This window comes from Lipotes vexillifer, unplaced genomic scaffold, assembly GCF_000442215.2.
Source record: "Lipotes vexillifer unplaced genomic scaffold, Lipotes_vexillifer_v1.1 scaffold213, whole genome shotgun sequence".
NCBI lineage: Eukaryota > Metazoa > Chordata > Mammalia > Artiodactyla > Lipotidae > Lipotes > Lipotes vexillifer.
In genome coordinates this window covers 1,158,864-1,170,056 of record NW_006780610.1, presented here as the reverse complement: position 1 = coordinate 1,170,056, position 11,193 = coordinate 1,158,864, and the positions used below count along the sequence as shown (strand labels likewise).

General features: G+C 38.2%; 1 protein-coding gene across 5 annotated transcripts in view; it reads left to right on the top strand.

Annotated features, from left to right (window-relative positions):
- Positions 1-11,193, top strand: part of NFYC (nuclear transcription factor Y subunit gamma) — a 64,223-nt gene that overhangs the window by 1,350 nt on the left and 51,680 nt on the right. The window lies entirely within an intron of this gene.

Here is an 11,193-nt window from a genome sequence, read left to right as displayed (position 1 = left end):
TGCCGAGCCTAGGAGGCACAGCATTAAGTAGTGACAGATCTATAGGAGTGAAGAAGCAGAAGCATTTTTGGAATTTTACGATTTGGGGATTATACTAAGAGAGTAGTTATAGATTATCGGGTCTCAGGACCATGCTGCTAGTTTTGAGATGTTCTGCATGAAGTTTTACTGTTCTAGGAAAGATACAGTTCAGGGCTGAGTTTCCAAGTTTCCAAAGCTGCTCTTTGTAGCAAATATCAGATACTTGGCAATTATTTGTCTGAAAGGATATTGTTAGGTTCCTCTTTAGTGGAAGAGCGCTTGACAGAGATCCTGGATCTTGGCTCATTTATTTCCTTTTATATATGACTAAAAAATACACCCACCTTCATACACACTGTATTTTTTTTTTTTTAAATAAGCATCCGGGAACAAAAATAAGCTCGTGCATAGCTTCTTGCATCTTGTCTTAAGTTAGAGGACTTGTCAACTCTCTGTGGTTCATATTTCAAAAAGCTTTTGTTCTAATTGAGAGTTGTTAGAGTCAGCTTATTGGGGTTACCTTACTTTTCCATTGAATTGTGGTAACTTGGATTGTTCTACATTTGCTCCTCCCAGGGTTTGGGATCATGGAAACACACTTGTTAAACCTCTGTGTTTTCCTAATTTGTTTTTCCTTGTCTGTCTTAGGTGGTTCTTTCAGCTTTAGATAGATGTTACACTTCAGTTTTTATACCATTTTCAAGAAACTCCTGTGATTTTCACATTTTTCAGTTTTATGTGAATGCAACTGAATTTTCAAGAGAAAAGGGGAAAGTGGTAGGGGAAGGGAATTGACATTTTGGAGCACATTTAACACATTTCCTGTTAGGTAGGCATTATCATCCCCATGTTGCAGATGAGAAAATTGAAGATCAGAGAGGTTAAGTAGCTTGTTCACTGTCACTCAGTGGTTGAGCTGGGATTCAAATCCAAGTTGCCTGATGTCAAAGCTTGTAGTTTTATCTACTGTGTCATGCTATCAACATAAACCTGACTTGTCAAACTCCCAGATAGTTTTATATTTCACAATGGATCATCTTTCTTTGACTTCTGGGTGTTAGGAGTGTATTGAGTGGGGAATTTGAGTAAGAATTTGTATTTATTTGAATAATTACAAAAAGAATTTTTGTACTGTTCAAACCACAGAATGGTAACCATATAGATTATAATTTTTTCAACTAGGTATTTAAATTGTATCCCTTGGTTTCTATTGTGAAGGGAGGGATTTACAAAGTAAACTGCTGGAGTTTTTCTGAACCCAGGTAGATAATGGGGAAAATATGTACAGAAAGCTTAAGAATCTGCATCCTTTAAAACCAGGCTTCAGAATATTGCTGACATAGTCTTTCTATATATGGAAATGATTAACGCCAGGCAGTGAGGAACTACCAAGTGCATAGTGTAAAGAGCTCACTGGGGAGCTTTTTCAAACATCACCAGTTCTTTAGGATGTTTGTCCCCAAATACTGGGACCTTTCTAAAAACCTAGTACCTTCTTCAAACTGTGGGGTGATCCTAGGATATGCTTATCCTCAATGATGTGTAAAGTTAAAACTGGTTACAACAAAATATCTGCAATTCCAGTTTTGCATGGAAACCTTTAAATAATTCAGGTTTCGAGGGGAGACCAGTGAGTTGGAAGTCTTAACTCCTTTGTGTCTTGATATGATTAGGTGAGGGTCTCCTCCCTCATGTTTGCAATTACATTGCAGTGTGGAAGATAGAGTCAAAAGTATGAGGGAAAACAGGGCTTGCTGTACATTTTGTACATTGGTCATCTCAGCTTCATTTGGCTTAGTCATTAAGTTAATCAAATATGAAGACTGTTATGGCATCCATAACTTAGTTTCTTTTTTAGCAAATCTGGTCGAAGTTATAAAAACAAGTGTATACATATAAATATCTTTTTTATTCAGCAAGCATTTCTTGGCGGTAGTTCTTCAGCACCAGTGACACTTTCTTTCTACATTAGCCCATGTACATTCTGCATTAACCCAGGGCCAATTGCTGGGCCTTGTTATTGATATAATTTGGAACTGACCACCCTAGAAATCTTGAACTCCCAGGAGGTCTGAGTAGATCTGAGTTTGTACTAAAACCTTGTGAACATCAGCTTTGTCTTCTAAGCAGAAATCATACTAATGCTTTGTACTTTACAGACTGTGTCTATGTCATCTTATTTAATCCTTGTAACAAATAATTGTTATTTCATTTGCTTACGCATTTTCCATTTGGGCAAAACTGATTCATGGCACTAGAAAAGATTCAAGGTTCCTTATCTCCACTTACAGAGAAGGCAGAGTGAAATGTGGGGCCATGGTAGGTGTCTTTTTGAGGCAGTTTTGAAATTCCCCTCTCTAACTTCTTAGTTCAGAGGTACTGAGCCACTAAAGATATATGAATAAAATTCAGGAATGTCATAGTTACTGCCTTTTATTGAGTGCTTACATTGAACCAGCAAGGGTATAAATATATATATTATCCTCACACAGTATGAGATAGGTACTATTACCACCCTCATTTTTACATATGAGGAAACTGAGGAGTTGAGTAATTTGCTCAAGGTCACATAGCCAGTCAGTGGCAGAGCCCAGATTCAAACACAAGTCTGTAACTCTTAATTCTTACACAATTTGTGAAGCCCTTACTCTTAAACAGTGTTTTCTCTTTTTAAAAAAAATTTTATTTATTTATTTGGCTGCATTGGGTCTTAGTTGGCGGCACACAGGATATTCATTGGGGCGTACAGGATCTTTCGTTGCGGTTGCGAGGGCTCTCTAGTTGTGGGCTCTAGAGCCTGTGGGCTTAGCTGCCCCGCAGCATGCGAGATCTTAGTTCCCTGACTAGGGATCAAACCTGCATCCCTAGAAGAAGAAGGCGGATTCTTAACCACTGGACCACAGGGAAGTCCCTTAAACAGTGTTCTCTTAACACCATAGAATATGATGAGAAAAAGAAAAACTCTTATATCATAGCTCGGGAAGTGACCTTTGGTTCTTTCAAAGGCACACCCTTTGTACTGAGGCCCTGAAGAGTGTGATGACCTTGATAAGGTCATTTCTATGTAAGGGCACAGCCAAGTGTATGCCAGATTACTGGATTCCCAGGCTAGTGCTCATTCCACTGGACAGCATTTCCTCTCCTGTTGGAAGCATTGACTTGACAGCAGAGATGACTCTAAGGCACCTTTTGTATTTTGACAAGTTTGCCTCATTCACAGGAGAGAGAATAGCAGAGGATATTATTAAGGTCACAAATGACCTCCTTGAGGTTCATTCCAGCCTCAGGCATACAACCTAAGAAGAACATTCCTTAGCCAGCAAGTTGTTCTTTTCCATTCTATTCCTTGTGCTCACAGCAAACTGATTGTGAGTTATCTGATGTCTTACAGTCTCTCTTTTCATTTTGTTTATTCAGTTTTGCATGCATGCACTGTGACTAGTTAAGAGGGCTACAAGGTCATTTTAGTATTTTCCCACAGAAACTCAAAGCACCTAACATAATATTAGTAGATTAATTGTAGGAGGAAATGGATTTGAAATACTTTGGCCAAAAAGTGCCTTTGGGAGGAGCCAGTGTAGTTGCTGACCTTGGAGTCCGACCTGGGAAAGAATTCTGTCTCTGTAAGGTGTTTACCCTCCGTTGGGGGGGCGGGGGGGGTGTCAGATTCTTAACCTGTCTGAGCCTTAGTTTCTTCCTTTGTAATGTAATGGTAATAATACCTATCTTATAGAGTACTTACTGAAAAATGAATACAGTAGCATATGGTAGGTGCCTGTCACTGAATGGACCTTAATAAGTGAGAGAACACATCACTTTCTTTTGAGAATAGCATAAAATCTGCCTGACAGCCAATTAGAGCTTCCTTGATGAGGAGGCTTTGTAATTATCTGCTCTGTTATGTACAGTAAGATTTCTACATGGCGGGGGTGGGGAGCCACTTGACATGAAAGAAATAGTCTAATTTAGTTGTACTGTTGTGGTTTAGGAGCTGATTTCTAGTGGACCGCTGTGAGGCCAGTATTACTTATGAATCCGCAAAGTCGTTTGTTTCAGGGTTAGGTTGTTTCCTGATACCCTCTGTTAATCCCCAGGTGCTGAATGGTAGTGATTCTGATGAGAAGAAAAAATCTTCATATTTGCCAAAGAGCAATGATTATTGAAATCAGAACAACCGGTTTTATCATTCTGTCCGGGAAGGGACTTGCAGTATAGTCATTTGAAATTTTTTCTAGTTGTAGAAATAGTCAGTTGGAGTAGGACTGTCAGTTTGATTTGTAGTCACCTGAATAACATTTTCTTTGAAGTAAGCAGAAAGACAACATTGTGGAATGGTTCAGGAAAAAAATCTCCCTGCCTGCAGAAATTTTTGCCAGGTTGCAAAATTTGCTGCATCCTTCCCACACCTCTCCATGGTTTAGCAGTGATGTACCTGATAGCAGTGAGGTAACCTCTTTACTCATTTTCAGCATGGGAGTTATATTTTCCATTTTGTTTTAAGTTCTTACTTGTCTGCAGGTAGCGCTTAAATCTGTTGTACTTTCTTTTATACAGTGAGAGCTTTCTGATGGATAAACTTAAGGTGCAGTTTTTAGAGAGAGGGACTAGTCTAACCTTTGCATTTGAATGTTTCCAGTAGAATAGGTTTAAATTAAAGGTTCAAATCTTCATGTTCAAGGTATATAAGGTGTCCTATTTAAATGAACACCCTTATTTAAAATCAACAGCATATTGTTATAAATCAGATTCAAGAATTATTCTTAAACGCATTCATGAATATGAGCTAAAATAGTGATCTTGAGCAGGGCTTCAGTAAATGCCTCGGTGACTCATAGGAAATGATATTGGAGCATAGAATATTTTATATCTTATCATTGGCTTAAATTTGTTAGAGTTACTGAAGGTTTTCAAAATCCCCTAATTACTGTTAACTCTGTCCTCAGGAGCTGCAAGTTTTCCATTATCTGTATGAAGTGAGATTCTTTGCCCAGTGTTAAGAAAACATATCCCCTCACCAGTGGCATGATCTGTCCATTTAAAAGAGAAAAAAGAAAGTACATGCAATCTGTACAGTTGAACATTTTTGTCATTTTTAACTGTCTCAAAAACTATTATTGTACCCTGAAGGTAAGTAGCTTAGAATTTGCTCATTATCAAATGATAAAGTGGGGCCTTTTTAAGAAGCAAAGCATACTCGGTTGGCAGTTATTTGAGAGGCAGAGGATTGCTGTTTATGGTGATATTTAATGTCATTTTCATTAAAAAGGGAAATGCCATAATGTGTGTAAAACTCCAACCATTTTTGAAGAATAAACTGACCATTCTGACCAGAATAGACTTGCCTGTGGTCTTCCTTTCATTCCACCAAAATTTGTAAGTGGCTTAGAGCAGCATTTCCCAAGCTGTTCCATTGAACATTAGTTCTTATACAATGCTAATAAGTGTCCTCTGGGGATGAAAAAAGGATCCTTGACAAAGTAATGGGCAATGTGAAATGCACTTCTTTTCTGCAGAGTTAGTATTGAGAACGTTTGTGCTCATATACCTTAACAATCCTTCAAGAGAAAGGATACATTATGCAGTGTTTCTCGAACTTATTTGGCCATGGAACCCTGTTTGTGAGAACACCTAATAAGCATTTCATGTTATGACTGGTGTGGAGTGGTGCCCAGTTGAGCAGTTCTGGTGTAGAGAGTTTATGAATAAAAAAAGAATCCTTTTGTATAGGATTCATAGTTTGGCCAATAGTGGGAAGGGACTTTCCTGGGAACATATAAGATATGTTTCCAAACTAACATAGACTCTTAGGGATGAATGTGATTTCAAAGGCCATCTAGTCCCATTGCCAGTAACAGTAATAATAGTAGCAGCCTCCATCTTTTGGAGCATTTGCTGTTCATCAGCCACTGTGTTGTCCTTCTACATGCATTATTAGCTACTGGTCTCTCTAGAGTAGTTTACCATCCATTGGTCTTCATTTATGCTTTGGAGAATATAATTTATTTTTAAAAAACAAATAATTCAGAATTTATAATCCACTTATGGTCTCATATATTAGTTTACTTTATTCGTTTATTTATTGAGCAGCCATTTACTGAGCACCAGCACCATGTTCCTTATTCTAACGATGTTATTGCTCAAAATGTTTCTGGGACTTCTTTGGGGATTATCTTCAGAACATCTGTCAGATACTTTAAGATATGTGTCGACATACCTTTTTTTAAACCTTGAAGGTGATTTTGATTTGCTAAATAGCTAATAGTTGTTCAGAACCAAGTTAGGTGAAAGATACGGGTCAGAAGTTACAATCCGGCAGCCCTCAGTTTTCTTTGCTCTGCTTATACGTTTTTTAAAAAATTGAAACAAAATTGAAAATGGAAAGATTTAACATTAAACAATCTGGTTTCCTTTTTCTTTTTCTTTTTTTTTTTAAAACCAGACAAAATGATACTATTTATGAAGCTGTTGCAAGGGTTCTGGAAGACATAATGAGGGTAGTGGCACAAGGAATGGGCATAATGGATGTTCTCTGTGATGCTATTTACAATATTTTAAAATTGAAGACATTGAAATTATTCAGTAATATGGAACTGATTAAAAAATTGTATCCATTCAGTGGAATATCATTCAATTATTATAAATGATACAGTTCTATATTTGATAGGGAAGATTATTCACATTATTTAAGTGAGACAAGATTACAAAACAGTTTGTATAGTATTTTTGTATGGTATTATCTAATATTGGGGGGAATAACTCAACCTCACATCTCATTTACATGAGAAAAACTTATAAAAGTATAACCCAAAATACTAATGCTGCTTGATTCTGGCTGCTTGGATTAAAGGTGTTCTTAAAAATAATACCCCAATCCCACTAACTTATAACAACATAAGTGCAAAACAAACTGCTATATACATCCATCTCATCAGCTTAGTATATAATAAGGCACACAACAAATTTAATAGTCAAATGAATATGGCTTCGTTTCCCTATCTCAACATATGAGAAGTTCATTTTTCTCTAGAGATTCTCTTCTATGCTATTTCCTGGGACCCACAGGTTTGCTTACTAGTCCAAAAGAGTCAGTTAAGGACACCATCAATAAAATGTTCAGGCCGGTGAAGAGCCCAGTTTCTTTGCTGCTCTTTTTGCTTCTGCTGGAATACAGTGTAACCTTCAAGATCAGGTAATCTGGGGTACTGAGCAAGACCCTGTCCTTGGCAGGAATTGTCACAGTGGTTGAGGCCAACTTCTGCCATAACTCTGGTTCTTTAGTCATTCTTCAGGATGCTATATCAGGGGTTATGCTAGCATCAACTTTTTGTGTCCAGGATCAGGCTTTTGCTTCTTTTATTGAATCTGAAGCTCTTACCGCAGTGGACCAGCATTCTTCCATAGCCCTCATCAGTTGGAGCTCAGTACTAACTGCCCCCTACCACCCCCACCATTGGCTGCGCCGCATGGCTTGTGGGATCCTTGACCAGGGATCGAACCCAGGGCCCTGGCAGTTAAAGTGCTGAGTCCTAACTACTGGTCCGCCAGGGAATTCCCCAGTAGCTGCCCCTTTAGATGAGACATGCACTCTCCAGTTTTCATCAGTCCTCACTACTCGCTGTTATTTCATTGACACTATGGCTAAGGTCAGGTGTGATTTATATCTCTGTACTGAGCACTGAGGATATATGTAGATATAAATAAGACACAGTTGCTGCCTTCAAGAAGCCTTCCTCTGGTAATAGAGACATGGTAAAACGTAATTATATGATAGGTGCTATAGTCAAGTGTATATTTAAATATTAATTGAATACCTACCACATGCTAGGTATTAATGCTGAGTGCTTTAACTCACTAAAGCCTCAACACTTCTGTGAGTTGGTGTTATTTTTTCATTTTACATGAAGAAGATGAAATGTTACTTGTTTCATTTTACACATGAAGTGAGCTCAGAGATGGTTAAGTAACTTGGCCTAGGTCATACATCTAGTAAGTAGGTAATTGTGATTCAAAATTAATTTTCTGACTCAGCGCATCAATTCCCACCCTGCCTTCTTTGGGAGCATTAAAGCTTGACCCATATAACCACATGCACTCGTTTTGTCTCAGGGTGTTTATTAGGGCAAGATGATGCAGTTGTCTGGTGTAGAGGGCTGTTGAGATGCAGGACCGGGGAAGAATATGAGTTAGAACCTCAGAGATCCAATGAGGCTCTTAGTCCACCGTAATGACAAGCTAGAGAAAGCTATCCTAAGTGAGAGTGCCAGGTGGAAATTCTAGGATAATTTGAGTTATCTTCCCACGAGTGGCTTGAATTCTACTAAGGTGACTGTTGATGAGAAATAGGGGTTGAAGTGTTTTTCTTGCAAACTGCCAAGAACTGATAAAAAGTATGCCAAAGACCTTCACAAAGTATCAAGAGACATGTTTGGTTTAATCTGGTACATCAAAAGCAGAGTCAAAGGGTAGGCTTTTGGAACAATAATCAGACTTCAGCCAGGATTGGTGGTGAAAGGCACGGATTTCCGGCATAAAAACTGGGGAAGAGTTTTAGTAGCAGCTGGGAAGTCCTCCTATACTGCCCTTTATGGCTCAGGGGTTTCTTTCTGCAGGGTTGCAGGGTATGCTGGAGACAGAAGAGAGACATTGCTTTGTGGTAGCTTTGGGGCCCTAAGGAGCTAGGCCTTTCTGAATCTTAACCGCTGTGTAAAACAAGGAATTTGGATTGGATGACCTTTAGTACTTTACTTTTTTTTTCCAATGCTTATTCAGACACAGTACAGTATACTTTATATGTGCTGGCTCATTTAATCCTTACAGTGACTCTGTGATATAGATGGTGATATTCATATATTAAGATGAGGAAACTGAGGCTCAGGGTTAGCCCAGTGTCATACAGTTAATAGGTAGAGGAATCAGAATTTGAAACTAGCTCTGCCTGATTTCCAAGTGTTTATTGTTTTGCCGTAGTGACGCTAATTAATGATCAGTGATGTGAACATGTTTTCCATATTCCTGTGCCTCCCACCCTTCAGAGGAGCTTCTTTGCTTCCTTGCAGCTGATTTGACCCCCAGTGTTACGAGGTTAAGAGAGGCTCTAGTGTGAATAAGGCACACAACTGGCCTGTTGGCTTTCTGCCTTCTCTTCCGAGTCTGGTAGCTATTCAGAAGCTGTGATCTAAACTTTTCAGAAAAGAGCTACAATACCTGTAGCTCTTTGTAGCTTCAGGAATCATCCAACAGTGCACCCTGTTAGCATAACTAAGCTCTTATTTAGATGCCATAGTGAAATTGCCATGCAATTCCTTATATTTTAATGTATAGTGTTTTTAATAATTTAGTTGTTTCAAGTCCTTATAAATTATACAAGTGATTTGCTACTGGTTAAATGTTTCTAGTAGTTCAGTAATAAAATTTGTATCAACTTATAGAGTGCTGTTTGTCAGATACTTAGCTAGATCTCTAACCAACATATCAAATTAAACATTAGTCAAATTTGTAATTTTTAAATTAGTGAAGTTGGGTGTAATGATTTATGCTACCTATACATACAGTCAGCTTCTATCTGTGAATGCTGAACTCAGATACAGAGGGCCAACAGTATTACACCATTTAATATAAGGGACTTGATCATCCTTAGATTTTGGTAAATGCAGGGGTCCTGGAACCAGTTCCCCATAGATACCAGTGAAGGACTGTATGTGACACCTAAGAATTTCCTTGGATGTGCCCTGAGGTGCTCCATGTCTTGGTAAGCAGTGTAGTGCCATGGGAAGAGTACCACCCTAAATGGAACCTGAGTTTGACTCCTAGATGAATGGCTAGGGGCCAGTTGCTTAACTTCTCTGCACCTCACTCTTTCTCGAAGAGAAGTTAATATGGCAAAGTGATTGGACAGTCTGCCTTGCTTCTATTTCAGGGACCTGCTGGATCTCTGCATATGCCTGTCAATGACCTCTCATGTAAGATCAACCAAGGTTTTTCTAGAAAAGATCTCATCTACCTGGCAAAACAGTTGTGTTGTTTAGTCCTGGGATACTTTGCTTTGATGAGAGGAAGCAAATATATAAGGAGATTGTTAAAGGCCTCAGGTAATAGTGAGATGTTTCTATTTGAATATTAAAAGAATATATATTAACTGATTTTCACCATATTAGGAGGCCTCTCTTAAAACCTAAACAGTTGGGCCCACAATCCATAAACAAGTCTTTGACTGCCACTGGTGAAACTTCAGCACCCCAGAATGTCTTCAGTAACCACGATACTTATAATCTCTCTTGAGATCACCCCTGCTGCTTGTTCTTGAAAATGTGGTAGAAAAGTTTATCTTCTATGATATCAAAACTCTGTTATATTAAAAGCTAATCAGCAGCATTTTATAACCACCCTAAATAAATTAATCTATCAAACTGTATTGTGTTTTAAACAATATATTCACTGATGTTCACTCATCTTTGCCAATTTTTTTCCCCCTTTATCATTATATTTCCCTCTTGGGTTCCTGGTAGACTTTTTGAAAATGCCACTGTCCCTGTCACTAACTTCATACATTATCCCAGAATTTTCCTATTTAGATTAGTTTGTATTTCAAAATAAAGTGATTTGTCGTGGTACTAATGTGTGCTTTTAAAATTACCATGGACATAATGATAGATGCCTTTTCAGAAATCTTGCAAACCATTGTATGACCATTGATATCACTCTTTGTTACTTTAAAGAAGCTGTATTTTCTTTGGTGACATTGGATTTAGCCCACCCAGTTTTCTTTTTCTTCTTCTGTTAATGCTTAACAGAAAACTGAAGAGAGTTAAGTCACAACTTTCCTACTTTGTGCACATTGCTTCTCTGGTTTACTGCCATAGGATACTGTAGCAGTATCTTACAGACATCTTTGATGGCCAATCAGCAGCAGTTAAATTACCTTAAATGTTTTAAATGGAACTCTGACAGCCAATAAGAAATCCTTTGGGTGGGAACTGTAACAACCCTTTCGCATGATTTTAAGAACAATTCTAAATTTTCAGTATCTTCTGTTTTGGAAGCACATGTGGCCCTAGTGCATCTGCTGTGTGCATTTGCCAGGCATTTTGAAGCCTTAAGTTCCTCGTAGTTTGAAGTCTGGATCTGACCCCTGTTCTGCTTCTCAAGGTAACTTTAAAACAGGAAGTGTACAAA